This window comes from Trichosurus vulpecula, chromosome 1, assembly GCF_011100635.1.
Source record: "Trichosurus vulpecula isolate mTriVul1 chromosome 1, mTriVul1.pri, whole genome shotgun sequence".
NCBI lineage: Eukaryota > Metazoa > Chordata > Mammalia > Diprotodontia > Phalangeridae > Trichosurus > Trichosurus vulpecula.
In genome coordinates, this window is record NC_050573.1 from 402422726 (window position 1) to 402438862 (window position 16137).

The window sequence follows — 16137 nt, forward strand, 5'->3', positions numbered from 1 at the left end:
GAGAGCTTCCATCCTTACTGATTACTCTTTTTTTCTCATCCCAAATCATATATTCCGACTTATGCTTCTGTTATCATATCCCCCAATCACAATATCCAGGACAGCATCTGCCTATCTGATATCACTTATATAAGCAATCTGCTTTCTTGCTGATAGCTCTAAGTACCTATTGTGAAATTACACTCCCCTTCCAGTCACGTCTGCAGTACATAGTGGTCATTTGATGTTTCTTGTGCACATGAGAGTGCATTGTCCATTTCTGTCCAAAATTTCTGACACAGTGGATACCTTTTGTGTGGTAGGTTTTAAGGAATATTCTGCATATTATATTTCAAGAAATCATTAAAATTGCACAGAAATATTAGAGGAAGAAGGCATTGTGAAAATAGTATTCACCAATCACCTCCTGAAAGGAACTCCAATATGAAAATTCCTAGAAATGTTGTTGCCAAAATCTAGAGCTTCTAGACAAAAGAAGAAAAGATGTTTAAGCAGCCAGAAAGAAAGAATTAAAATATCAAGGAACCACAATTAGGACCACAAAAGATTTAGCAGCTGTCACTATAAAGAAGTTGTTACTGTGGATGACATACTCTAAAAGGCAAAAAGACAATAGTCTGCAACCAAGAATAATTTAGCAAAACTGAGTATAATCTTACAAGGAAAAGAAATGGACCTTCAGTGAAAGAATGTTTTCAAATATTCCTGAAGGGGAGATAAAAAGAAAGCTGCTGAAAAGGAACTTTGAAGTACAAATATGGGAATCCAGAGAAAATGAAAAAGATAATCACAGGTGAACAATCAAAAGGGATTTTGTAAGGATTAACTGTTTATGAAAATGGGGGAGGGCGTTAAAAGGGTTCTTTCAGAATCCTAATGTCACCAGGGGTCATAGAGGTAGTCAGTTAAGACAGAAGAACTATAGTTTTGTTATGTTTTAAGAAAAAAGAAAAGGGGAGGAGAGGATGCATTGTCAAAATGAGAGAAAAGATGGAGGACTTCATGATCAGGTTATACAAGTCTAACTACATGCAAATATAGAATGAGCGAAGGGAACAAGTGTCACTTGGACTCTGCTTTCATCCAAGTGAGTCAAAAGAGCGTAGATCACAGACATAGAGTTTGGCACAGTAGAAATGTAGATAAAAACATGAAGAAGGGAAAGAACACTGTAAAGAGGAAGGTATATTCAGGGAGGAATTATTCATAAGCAAAACAAAATAAGTTTGGGGAGGGGATAATGAAGAGAAGGTTAAAAGGGGGAAAAAGAAAAGCTAGTGAAATAAACAGGGAGAGAGGAATAATAAGAAGAAAACATTTAAGATCCAATTAACAAGCATAAATGTAAATGAGAATGGGATGTACTCTCACATAAAACAGAAGAGGTTATCAGATATTAGAAATCAAAATCCATCAATATCCAATCAATATGTTTACAAGAAACACATATAAAACATAACAAAGAGTTAAAATAAGGGATTGGAGTAAAATCTATTATGCCTCAGCTAGACCCAAACACAGCAGAGAGTGGGGCACGATCTACAAGCAGTGATAGAAATTCTTTTGAAGAGAGACTTCAAAATAGACAATTCAGAAGCCTTAATTCCATGAGGATCACAGAGATGGAATAAATGATTGAGTCATGAATTGAAGAATAAAAGTTTAGATTAGAAAAAAAGGAAAGATAAAGAGAACAGGAAAAGGAATACATTTTAGAAAAATGGGGCAGAAAATGAAAAGTAAAACCTAACAAAAGAAGTTAAAGGGGAGAGGAGGAAAGGAGGATTTAAATTAATTAACTGAGAGAAAAGAAAGAATTTGATGAGATAAATATATAAAAGGAAGACAGAGAAAGGGAATTAACAAAGTACAATTCTAAAACCAGGGAAAGGAATGCCAGGGTTGGGGTCAGAGGGAAGGGCTTGAGAGCAACTTGCAGAGAGTCAGTGCATTAAAGCATTGCCTTAAATCAGAGTAAGCAAAGATAACTGAAGAGATAAAATATATTTCTAAACAGAGGAAGAGGAACACAAAGTAATTCTAATTAAGGAAATGCAATATTAGAGACAAATGGAGAAAATATAAACCTAATTTTTACAATTTTAAATGTGAATAAATGAAACAATATAATAAAACTGAATAATAGATTAAGAAAGTTGATTATAAGTTATACACCAAATAAAAATAAAGATAACAGAGAATGAAAATGAGGTGCTGGAACAAACTTTACTATGAATCCAATGAATCCAGAAAACCAGATACTGTAATCATGCCGTTAGACAAAGCAAAACCAGAAATTCACAATGCCTATAGCGATAAATAAAGAAACTACATTATGATAAAAGAAATCCTAGACAACAAATCAATATCAGTATTAGAATTATATGTTCCAAATGCCTCATTATCTAAATTTATAAAGGGAAAAAAAATTGAATTACAGGAAGGAGACCATAACAAAATAATAGTTGTAGATTTTAATGTCCCTCTCTCAGTTTTAGACAAATCTAACAGAGAAAAGGGAAAATACATAATTGAACAAATTGTGGGGAAAAGGAAGGAAACAAGCATTTATTAAATACCTCCTATATGCCGGGTACTTTACAAATATCAGGTGCTGTTATTATTCCCATTTTAGACAGATGAGGTTAAGTGACTTGCCCTGTTACTGAGTTCCTGAGGCTGGATTTGAACTCAGGTCCTCCTGACTCCAGGCCCTGTGGTCTTCCTACTGTGCCATCATCAACCTTCATAGAAATTGTACCTAAAAGTTGCATAGCTGTATAGATACTAAAGCTAAAAGGCTTTTGTCATCTTTTCACTAATACTTATACACTATACTTTTTTTTCAACACCACATGGAACTTTTTAAAAAATTGATTATTAAGGTGCAGAAATATAACAATGTAGAAAGGCAGAAATACTAAAACATCTTTTATAGTCTGTAATTTAGAAAAAAGCATTCAGATCAGGGATCACAAACAAAAGATCAACTCAAATGGGAACTTAACAAAGAATGGGTTAAGGAACAATAAGTAATTATGTGAAAGAAAATAATAATAATGAAACAGCATATCAGATGCAGCTAAAACAGTCTGCTTCCAAAGGGAAGACTCATATTCTTTAAAAATCATACTTTATCAAAATAGAAAAAGAGATGATTGATGAACTAAATACTCATTTTAAAAATTAGAAAGCTTACAAATAAGCAAACTCAAACAAAGCATAAAAGACGAGCGAGATTGAAAATTAGAGGAGAAATTGGTAAATTAGAAACTAAAAATGGTACAGAAATGATAATCACAACTAAAAGCTGGTAAACACCAAATTGATAAGCCTTTAGTCAGCCTGATTGAAAAGGGCAGAAAATCAAGTCAATGAAATAGCAAATGAACAAGGTGAAATCACAAAATGGCAGAAGAAATGAAATGAATTACTGGAACCCACTATGCAGAATTATATGCTTAAAAACTGATAACACAAAAGCCACAGAGGAATACTTTCAAAATATCAATATCCAAACTAACAGGAGACCAAATAGGCATATTAAACAATACCATCTGAGAAAAGGAAATAGAACTAGCTGTAAAGGAATTACCAAATTGGGGGGAGGGAAACTCCTGGTCCTGATAAGTTCATAGGCTACTTCTCTCAAACTTTTAAAGAACAATGGATACTAGTGCTATCCAGACTATCCCTAAATTATTTTAACTATTATATTTGGCAAGTGTTAACTGCTTATTCCTTTTATGCCATTGTTGTGAATATACTTCTGCCAAAGTCTTTAATAGAAACATTAATTTCCATAAAATGGGTATTTACTTAAAAAAGAATATTTTCTATATGGGATGTAATGTATTTGGAATGCATTTTTTTTCTTCTTCTGTAGTTCTGGAAATGAAAATCTAACTAATAAACAAAATCACACTTTGAAAAACCTTATTAATAGATTAATACGATCTCTTTTTTTTTGTCCTTTTTTGCTCATCTCTTCATCTTAATTCAATTCATTCTAAGGAGGGTACATATACAAGCCAATATAGTATTTTATAAATTAGAATAGGCTTTGTGGCCTATTCAGTATTCAGATCTTAGTATAACATCCAAATGATTAATATATAGAATTCAGCTTCTATAGAATATGTATTTTAATTTGTCAGGTTTTTAAAAAAATTTATTGCGTGAATAAAGCAAATGACTTGGATTACTTGTAAACATGTCAATATCCTGGTCACAATTTTTCCTACTCATGTAAAATGAATACTATGCTTCATTTATCTTTGTGTCCTCCATGATACCTAGGACAATGTCTTATACATCGTGAGTAGGCAGTATATATTTGCTGACTGAGTTGTCATATCTTTCTCAAGGTAGGCAGAAAGAAAAAAACTGAGATAAAACTTGTATCTGTCAATTTTTCAGCAACCTTGGCAAAGGATTTCATGTATTGTGAAGTGATATTCATTATTTATTTTTGAATGGGTAAAAATTGTCTCTACTCTCTACTCTTTTGTCATGAATAATTAAAAATGGGATCCATTTTCATCTTTAAGCCTCAAGAATATGGGAAAATAATTAGATGTTATTTCTGCTTCTATAGATATTAGCTTAATGAAAAAAGAATAAAAATTCCTATCTGCCTAAAAAGTGACGTAAATTTATGTTGGAAAGACATATGTATCACGTTTTCCTACTTTATTGTGTTTATACCACTAAGTGTTTCCTCATTCAATTATGTATATTTTTTTCCTTAAGAATATATTTCATTGCATTTATTTTTAAAATCCACTGAAATTTATTTTATAATATTTCTGATTACATATAGTTTCTCCATTTCTTCTTACATATATGGGTTCTTGAAATTTGTGTCTGCATCAACATAGTATAAAAGGACAGAATGAGTGACCTTGTTTTTGACCTTGCAACAATAAGTTGTTACAAATATTTTAGAAACTGCTTTCCCAACTTCCTTTGTGCATTGGCAAGTTGGGTCTCCAGGGCTAGGCTACCAGTCTCTCCTCAGTGTTCTTGAAGGATTGGGGGTGCTTTTCTTATGCTCAGAAGCCCTCGAAGTATGCCTGCCTCCATGATTATGAGTTGATATCAATTAGTCAGCCAGAATTAATTAGCTTTTAGTTAGGGGCATTTATTGAAGTGGCATAGTAAGAATAAGTAATATAAAACAACCCTGTGTCACATTCTCCCACAGATACAAACACAGTTTAGGGAGAAGTAGGCTCAGAAGATTTATTAGTTAATGTATTTATTTTAGTTTTCAACATTCACTTCCATAAGTTTTCAATTTTCTCTTCCTCCTTCTCTCCTCCCTCCCCAAGATGGCCTGCAATCTGATGTAGGCTCTACATATACATTCCTATTAAACATTTTCACATTAGTCATGTTGTATAGAAGAAATACAATGAATGGGAGGAACCATGAGAAAGAAAAAAACAAAACAAAACAAAAAAGAAAATAGTCTGCTTTTGCTCTGCCTTCAGACTCCGTAGTTCTTTCTCTGGATGTGGATGGCATTTTCCACCATGAGTCCTTTGGAATTGTTTTAGGTCCTTGCATTGCCGAGAAGGGCCGAGTCTATCAAAATCAGTCATCTCACACTGTGGCTGTTACTGTGTACAATGTTTTCCTGGTTCTGCTCATTTCACCCAGCATCAGTTCATATAAGTCTTTCCAGGTTATTATGAAGTCTGTTTGCTCATCATTTCCTATAGCGCAATAGTATTCCATTACATTCATGTACCACAACTTGTTCAGCGATTCCTCAGTTGATGGGCATCCCCTCAAATTTCACTTCTTGGCCACCACAAAGAGAATTGCTATAAATATTTTTGTACATGTGGGTCCTTTTCCCATCAGATTTAAAGCCCATGTGTTGCAAAGAGGTAACTCACCACTACTGGTTGCTCAAAGTCCTTTTGTTCTGAGTACTTATGAAGTAACCCTCAGATCTGGTTCAGCTCTTCTGCTGGGCTCCTTCTAGTGCCTTCAGTCTGCCTTTCCTCACTGAGGCCAGTCTGACCTTGGGAAATCATGTCAGGTATTATGGGGCTACTGTTAGAACGCCGGGGGGATTCCACAACCCCCCTACCTCTTTAAGTTCACGAAGGCCTTCTCTAGCCCATCGCTTCTTAAAATATGGGTTATGACCCCATATGGGATTGCAAAAATTTGGCCAATAGTAAAAGGTGTCTGAACATGCAACAACCAGAAATTAATTTGAAAAAATCAAATGCGTAATGAATCAGAGGTGTTTATGGCAGCCTGTTGCATCAGCAACTTCTCCTTGGTTCTGAACGTAGAGCATGTTCACTTTGCACTATGCATGCCCTCAGGCCATGCAACACCAACAAGCTGCCAGAACACTAAAATTGGTCATGAGTGGAAAAAGTTTAAGAAGCCCTGCCAGCCAAGGAGGTGGGGAAAGAGGAAACCAAGAACCCCCTGCTTCCCAAACTGATTCCTTCTCCTTGTTTTTTTAACCCACACAGTGGCTTAAGAAACTCTTGCCTAAAGTTGGAGGCAGTCACAGACCTACACTTTAGGGAGATCAGTTGGATGTAGGATAGACTGAAGTGGGAAGAACTGAAGAGGGGAGAACAACGAGCAAGCTAATAAAATAGTTCAGGTGTGAGATGATGAGAGCTGGCACCAGCGTGGGGCAGAGTCAAGGGAGAGAAGGGGCCATATAGAATAGTTATTATGATAGAATCGATTGGACTTGTTAACTAATTGGGTATGAGGGATGAGAGAGTGAAAAATTGAGAGTGACACCTTGGTTGTGAGCCTTTTTGACTGTGAAGATGGTGGTGCCCTGACAGTAATAGGAAAATTAGTTGGAGAAAAAGACTTGAGGCTAAGAGAATGAGATTTCTGAATATGTTGTATACCACCAGACTTCCTTAACCAGTCTGAACATACTTCCTGTGCAACATCGGGAATTTAGCTAAACCATCCCTTGGGTAATAGCCATGACATGTCCTCCATTTGCTCCACACACGAAGCCTTTCCAAAGAACTTTCAGAGTTTGTACTTTACTGGCATAGCCACCTTCTGGCTTTTAGGGGCATCTAAATTAATCAAGGACTTTTTTGCATTCAGTGTAAAGCAGAGATTCTTAACCTAGAATTTATGAATTTATTTTAAAAATATTTCGATAACTATATTTTCATACGATGAGTTTCCTTTGTAATCCTAAGTTATTTCTTTTCATGTGTTTAAAAATATTCTGAAAAGTGCTTCAGCAGACTGCCGGAGGTTCCCATGATCCCAAAATGATTTAACAACCTCTGGCCTATGATTAATTATTTTAGTTGAGAAATATTCTAACCTGATAAAGATATTGCTGTATTATTGGAATAGAATTTACTTTAAGTGGGACATGATAATTCATTAATTGGCTCAATTGACCCCCTCTTCTCTCCTCGTACAATAATAATAATACAAAAAAATCACATTAAAATAGTGAATTAAGGTTTGGAAAATGCTTTCCCCACATTGATACTGTCTATACTGTTTGTGCAGATGATAGAGATGAGGCTAGTATAGGTTGTTAGGTCCATGATTACGTAAGTCTATTGCGGCTTTTGGAATACATTCTTTTGATTTCAAGTTTTGTTCTCTTTATCCATTATACCATACTGCTTATTCTTGATATCTATGTTTGTGTGATTTGCTTCCTCTTCCTCCCCACTAGGTACTGGTTTATGCTTTTTATCTACCTAATGAATTGGCTTAATGTTTTTTCTTAAACACATCCTGCTTTAAATTATCCACCCTTGCACATGTGAATTGAATTAAGATAGTTTATTTAGAAGCTGTATTGCCAGATAACTATGGAAAGCTTCTTTGGCTTACATTAACTTTTTTTTCTTTCTGTATTTGGCAAACAATACACCCCTTTGGTGTCCCATGTGCTCCACACACGACAGCTACAATGCATTTCCATTTGGTTGGTTCTGAACATATTGTCTTAAAGCTATCTTTCATATTTTTAGTGCTACCAATGAGGGACAAATCCATTTAGAAGTAACAGATTCTTTGCATTCCTCAGGAATAATAATAACTTGCATTTGTTTAATATTTAAAGGTTTATAAGGTAGGTCACATGCTTTATCTCATATCTCGGTTGATCTTTACAACAACCTTGTAAGGCAAATAACGATGGCATTATTCTTATACCATAAAGGAGGATACAGATTCAAAATGGTTAAGAGACTTGCCCATCTTCCAGGGACAAGTAAACATTATCTGTCATCTATTGCAATATAACCATTATTGTGAATTTGTAGTTTTGACCTTTTAAAAATGTTGACAACTGAAATCCAGGAGTTAAATTATTGAAAGTACACATACATGTGCTCATGTACACATTCCTCCAAAAGACTGAAGATGCTGGGCCATTTCCGTAATGTTCCATGACATTTGTAGTTTCTAAGCTGAAGACCTTCAAACTATTATATTTCAGTGATCTGTGATTTTTATTGGTATGGATAGTCCTCCATAGACTCAGATAGGAGCTCTTCTATGATTTTATAGACAAGTCTTCTAGAATTGCTGTGACCACAAAACTCATCATCCTGCAATGAACCTGTAGCTAAATTCCCGAATTTAGCTAAACCATCCCTTGGGTAATAGCCATGACATGTCCTCCATTTGCTCCACACACGAAGCCTTTCCAAAGAACTTTCAGAGTTTGTACTTTACTGGCATAGCCACCTTCTGGCTATAATCAAACAACAAAGGAGGATGTTTAGAAGAGTTTTGAACATTGATTATTTTTTTAAAATTCTAAAACTCAAGAAATACCATTCTGTTGACTCAGTAAACAAATGATTTAAAGTCCAAAAATTTAGATCCTTTTCCTTAATTCTGATACAAATTCACTATTTCTGAATTAGCCAAATAATTTAGTTTCTTTTGACAAAATGATACCTTATATACTGTGACAGTAAGAATTTACACCCCAACCTATTTCCAAAGCTTGAACCTAATGATATCTTTTAAGACTGCAAATACGAGATTTCACTGGGCCCCAGGTATATAAAACATTTAAATTTTTTTTGATGAAAATTGTCTACTTTACTTGGATATTGAGTATGTTAGGTAATTTATGTGAAGATTATCTTAATTGGATATAAATTTTGGTCCTCCCTTCTGGATGAAATCTAAAATTTCCCTATTCATTATTCTTACTTAAAGTAGAGAATCTTGGAAATTAGGTAAAAGCTAGGTGAGGGCCTCATTTTTTAAAAAAATTTTATTAGTGACTTTTCTTGATGTCGACCTTTCTCTCTATCTCCAACCAATAAAGCCTTCCTTTGTCAAAATAAAAATAGTTAAGTGAAATACACCACAGCAATTACATCTAATTGTTTAATCCCCATTTGTGGAAGGAGGTGTGTTTCACTACTTATCCTTGGTAACTAGTGTTTGCCTTTAATCTCTGTTCATTTGCTTTTTAATATTGTTTTCATTTACATTACTGTAATCATTGTACATACAGTTCTTCTGGTTCATATTTCTTTGTCCTAAATCACCTCATATTTATCTTTCCGTGTTTCTCTGAATTTCTCATATTCATTTCTTCTGACAGTACAGTGACATTACCTTACTTTCATGTTATAGAGGCAGCTAGGTGGTGCAGTAGATAGAGCTCTGGGTCTTAATCCGAAGACCTGAGTTTAAATATAGCCTTAGAAACATACTAGCTCTGTAACTTTGGACAAGTCACTTAAGTCTGCCTTAGTTTCCCCATCAGCAAAATTAAGAGAGTAATAGCATCTACTTCTTAGGACTGTTTTGAGGATCAAATGTGTTTAGCACATAGTAAGCTTTATATAAATGTTAGCTGTAATTTTTTTTTTATTTTTTTGGCAGGGCAATTGGGGTTAAGTGACTTGCCCAAGGTCACACAGTAGTACATGTGTCAATTGTCTGAGGCCGGATTTGAACTCAGGTCCTCCTGACTCCAGGGGTGCTGTACTCACTCCACCACCTAGCTGCCCCAGTGTTAGCTATTACTACTACTACTACTACTACTACTACTACTACTACTACTACTACTACTGCTGCTGCTGCTGCTGCTGCTGCTGCTGCTGCTACAACAACAACAAAAGTTTATTAATAATATTTTTATTGCACTTTACTTTTTGGAAAGCATTTTACAAGTATTACTTCTTTTCATCCTCAGAACAACCCAGAAGGGTAGGTGCTATTATCCTAATTTTGCAGATGAGGAAATAGAGGCTGACTTAGGTGCCTTGTCCAAGGTCACAGAGGTAGTAAGTTTCTGGGGCCATGTTTGAATTCAGGTCTTCCTGAGTCCAGGTACACAGAGCTACCTACCGTTTCCTTAAGCCACTGCTAAACCATTCAGTCATAACCCACTTTCTTCCACAAAAAGTTCTGCTCATTTTGTTTTTGGTACACAAGGAAACTTTCTATCACTTACTGCCTTAGAAGTATTCTCCTGGGTGTATTCCCATGAAGTGAATTACAGTTCCCATAAATAAATGACAGCTGTCCTCAACCAACTTGTGATCTGTGTGCCTAGCAATATATACTAGTCAAAAGAATGATTTACTCATATAATAGTAACTGAACCTTTTTAATTAAATGATATAAAATGTTGGACATAAATATACACACAGGTAATGTTATTCTACATATTTGACATTTATGTTGCTGATTACTTATACCCATGGATTTTCCTCCTCGATAATCTCTCTTCTCTGGGCATTTGTGATACTTTTCTGTTCTGATTTTCCTTTCACCTTTCTAACTGTTCCTCTCCTCTGTCATTTCACGTCAAGGCTCTGGGTATCCTGAAAAACCGTGTCCTGGGTTCTCTTTTCTTTTCCCTTTATACTGCCTACGTTTGTAATCTCATCATCTCCCAGGTTATTTTAATGACGCTCAGATTTCTGTTGTCAACCTTAGCCTCCTGCACTCCAGTCCCACATCACCAGCAGTCTGCCATCTTGACCTGTGACACTTAACCTGTGTGACCTTGGGCAAATCACTTAACTTCTCTGGGCCTTAGTTTCCTCATCTGTTAAAAAAAAAAGGAAGGGAAGAGGATCCAGTTAGATGTACTACACGGTGTTTTTCAGCTCTAGATCTGTGAAATTATGAAAGGTAGTTCAAGGGTGGACGTGAGGTAACCTAATGATAATACCTTACTGGTACGATATACTTTGAAATTGTGTTTTTCAAGAAATTTGGAATAAAATACCTGTGCCCTTTGACCCAGAAATCTCACTGCTAGTCACATAATCCAAAAGATTGAACATAAAACTAAAGATCCCATATATGTCAAAATATTCCTAATAACATTTCTGGTGGTAACACAGAACTGGAAACAACATCAGTGTTTTTAAGCCACTGGGGATGGCTGTAGAAATTATGGCACATTATTACTATGCCATTGAATGTAGTAAATTTGAAAAATTTCAAGAGAACAAGGAAAACAATATGCAGAATACTTCTAGTGATGTTAAGTGGAAAGAACACTAAAAATAAAACTTAACATTATTTAGAATTATCAAGTTTAGCCCTAGATGAAGGTTGAGAAAATATATCACTTCCTCTTCATTGAAGATTTGGGAATTATAGGTGTGGAATATTACATATACTTCTCAGACCTGTTGAATATGTTGATTTTGCTGAACTACTTTTTTTTTTTCCTGTTTCTTTTAGACTATTTGTTACAAAGGATGGCTTGTTAAGTAGGAGATTGATTAAAGATGTGTTTGGAAATGTATGTGATGTGAAAATAGGTGGTACCTTTAAAAAAAACTAAATCTTACAAAAAATTCTTCCTCCTTTATAATCTTAATGAGAGGTAGTGATGTGTGGGCAGTGGAAAGTGCCTGGGCTTTGGAATCAGAAGACTTGGGCTCAGGTTCCCTCCTGCTTTCCCTCTTTCCATGTATGAGTTATTACCTTTTTAAGCTTAAGTTTCTCCATCTGTAAAATAGGGTTCATAACATATGTGCTGTCTGCTTTACAACTTGGTATGAGGAAAGGGTTATACAATGGAACAAGGAGGGTTTGGAATAAAAATTTCATTTTTGAACAATTATTACTATTTTATTCTCCCTCTGTAACCACATTACCCTGTAATCTGATATGCAAAACAATTTTTCACTAATGAATATGTAAGATATAAATAATATTTAACTTTACTTCCTATTAGCTTTAAAGATAACCTAAAACATAGGAATATTTTTCTGCTTAAGAAAGTAGTAGTAGTAGTATTTTTAATCCAATGTAAGTGTAAGATAATATGTTGTACATGCATAGCATTTAATTATTCCATTTGTCTCCATTTGAAGGTAATATGTGTTCAGTTTTCTGAGTTCATCCTCAAGTTCGTGAATTTCAGTATTCCTTAATCTTTATGGATGATCCTTTGAGTAAAGATATCATATGCATAGAACTTTGGGCCTCTTATTAGGAGATGCAATTTCTTGTCTTTGCCCTGCTATTAATTTATTGTATGACTGTGGTTAAGCCACTTCACCTTCTGGATCTCAGTTTCCCCCTCTGTGTATTGAAAGGATTAAACTGCATGATCTCTGGTTTATGTAATATGTGTTGTAGCACTAACATTTTTTTATTCTTTGAAGTATTCTGCTCTCAAAAGGTTTTAATGAGAAATATTTAAAAATATGCTATTTTTTTGATATACTTTGAATTTAATACCAACCTCATTACTTTGCTTGATTAAACACTATTTAACTTCTCAATCCTCATGCAACCTTTCCATTGCCTCTCCAAAAGAATATTTATCTCATTTTCAACTTTGTTTTGAATCACTCTTTGGCACTTTAAAAGAAAAAAAAATAGAATCTGCTTTGCAGATGTGGAATCTACTGTTTAAAAGTTATTTAACTGAATTTCACTGGATATTCAGGAAAAATTAACATACTCTGATCCTACGATCCTTCAATATAGTAATTTCTCAGGAAGCTAGATTATAGTTTCCATTGTCCAGTGAGAAATTTTCCTAAAAGGCCCAAATGAACCCTCATGGGACAGGATAAAGATATCAGATCCTGATTTATTGAGGACTTATTTCATCAGTCTTATCCTATGCTCCCTAACTGTAATCAACTCACTAGACAGCCTAACTCATGCATGAATTCACTGTTATAGCTTTATGCAAAAATATCATGCAGTAATAACATAGTCATGCAGTTGGGTTATAAATTGTTCTAAACAGTTATTTATGAGCAAATTGCATTTCTTTTGAAGGCCAAATTCCCATGTTGCTTTTTTGCTCCTGTGTGTAATAAGAATATTTCAAAAATGAAGAGCCAGCTAGTAAAGTAAGAGTGGATCATGTGGAGGAGATTCATTCCCTTTGTTCTCTGGAGTTGTCTACCCTTGACCCATCCATTATATCTGCATGGCTTGAAGAGTCTAGTGATTGATTGTAGAAACAAAGAACTTTGAGGTAGCTTCTCTCAGTTGAAAAGAATCTGAGAGGTCATTCATTCCAAATCCCTGTTTAGAGGCATGTATCTTTTCTGCAGGATTCCCAACAAGTGCTTTCTCTGTCTTGGGCCCTCTTGTCTTTCCCTCTTTGTGTTCTGTATTGATGATTTTGTTAATTCCCATGGATTCACCTAACATCCCTTTCCATGACTCACTCCCTCTTCTAAGCCCTAGTTCCTTATCTGCAGTCCTGTATCCCCAGCTGCTCATTGGACATTTCCAACTAGACTCCTTGTAGGCATCTCAAACTCTACAAAACTCTCTTCCTTTTCTCCTTCTTTTCCTAATTTGCTTCTTTGTTTTGAGGGTACCATCATCCTTCTAATCACCTAGTTTCATCATGTCAGAGTCATCCTCAAAAATTCCTTCTCTCTCACCCTTCACATCCAGTCAGTTTTTAAAATATTTGCTTGTTTCTGTTCTCCACAACATCTCTAGCATCTGTGCCCTGCTAGCGACTCACAGAGCCAACACCTAGTTCAGGCCCTCATTATTTCCAGTCCAGACTATTGCAGTAGCTTCCTAAGTGATTTCTCTGCCTCAAGTCTCTTCTCACTAATCCATACTGCACAGAGGTCTGCCCATGCCACTCTTCTGTCCAAGAAGCTTCAGTGGCTTCCTCATGCCTTTAGGATAAAAGACAAACTCCTATTTGACTTTTAAAGCCCTTCAAAGTCTTGCTCTGGCTTGTCTTTCCAGGCTTATTTCATGAGGCACATCTCTATCATAGGCTTACTTTTCAGCCAAACTAGTTGTTTTGCTCTTCCCCATACAGGAGGTTCCATCTCTTTTCTCTATGTCTTTGCACCAGCTGTCTCCCAGACATGCAACAACTCTTTCCTCATTTCCTCTGACTCATAGAATCCCTGGCTTCTTCCACCTTTTACACTGATAGTACCTTCCCCCAGAAAATTATTTTGGATGTTTTACATTTTATTTTATTTTATTTTATTTTTTTTATTTGTTCATATTCTTTTTTTTAATTTAAATTTATTTATTTAACATATTTGGTTTTCAGCATTGATTTTCACAACAGTTTGAATTACAAATTTTCTCCCCATTTCTACCCTCCCCCCCACTCCAAGATGGCATATATTCTGGTTGCCCTGTTCCCCAGTCAGCCCTCCCCTCTATCACCCCCCTCCCCTCTCATCCCCTTTTCCCTTCCTTTCTTGTAGGGCAAGATAAATTTCTACACCCCATTGCCTGTGTATCTTATTTTTTAGTTGCATGCAAAAACTTTTTTTTTTTTGTTTTTGAACATCTGTTTTTAAAACTTTGAGTTCCAAATTCTCTCCCCTCTTCCCTTCCCACCACCCTCCCTAAGAAGTTGAGCACTTCAACCTAGGCCACGCATGTATCATTATGTATAACTCTTCCACAATACTCATGTTGTGAAAGGCTAACTACATTTTGCTCCTTCCCAACCCATCCCGCTTTATTGAATTTTCTCCCTTGACCCTGTCCCCTTTCCAAAGTGTTTGTTTTGATTACCTCCACCCCCATCTGCCCTCCCCTCCATCATCACCCCCCTTTTATTTTTTTTTTCTATCTTCCTCCCTCTTCTTTCCTGTGGGGTAAGATACCCAACTGAGTATGTATGATATTCCCTCCTCAGGGCAAATCTGATGAGAGCAAGGTTCACTCATTCCCCCCTCACCTGCCCTCTCCCCTCCTCCCACAGAACTGCTTCCTCTTGCCACCTTTATGCGAGATAATCCACCCCATTCTATCTCTCCCTATCTCCCTCTCTCAGTATGTTGCTCTCTCATCCCTTAATTTCATTTTATTTCTTTTAGATATCTTCCCTTCATCTTCAACTCACCCTGTGTCTGCTCTCTTTTACATATATATATGTATATATATAAAAACACACATATATATATATACATACATACACATGCATACATATACACATAGATACATACATACATACACATTCACTTATATATATATATATACATAAACATATATATATGCATATTCCCTTCAACTACCCTAATACTGAGGTCTCATGAATCATACACATCATCTTTCCATGTAGGAATGTAAACAAAACAGTTCAACTTTAGTAAGTCCCTTGCAGTTTCCGTTACTTGATTACCTTTTCATGCTTCTCTTGATTCTTGTGTTTGAAAGTCAAATTTTCTATTCAGTTCTGGTCTTTTCACTGAGAAAGCTTGAAAGTCCTCTATTTTATTGAAAATCCATATTTTGCCTTGGAGCATGATACTCAGTTTTGCTGGGTAGGTGATTCTAGGTTTTAATCCTAGCTCCATTGACCTCCGGAATATCGCATTCCAAGCCCTTCGATCTCTTAATGTAGAAGCTGCCAGATCTTGGGTTATTCTGATTGGGTTTCCACAGTACTCAAATTGTTTCTTTCTGGCTGCTTGCAGTATTTTCTCCTTGACCTGGGAGCTCTGGAATTTGGCTACAATATTCCTAGGAGATTTCTTTTTTGGATCTATTTGAGGAGGCGATCGATGGATTCTTTCAATTTCTATTTTGCCCTGTGGCTCTAGAATATCAGGGCAATTCTCCTTGGTAATTTCTTGAAAGATGGTATCTAGGCTCTTTTTTTGATCATGGCTTTCAGGTAGTCCAGTAATTTTTAAATTA

General features: G+C 35.6%; 1 protein-coding gene across 1 annotated transcript in view; it reads left to right on the forward strand.

The window, feature by feature from the left end:
- WDR70 (WD repeat domain 70) overlaps positions 1 to 16137 on the forward strand; it is a 320082-nt gene that overhangs the window by 143513 nt on the left and 160432 nt on the right. The gene's annotated exons all lie outside the window — the stretch shown is intronic.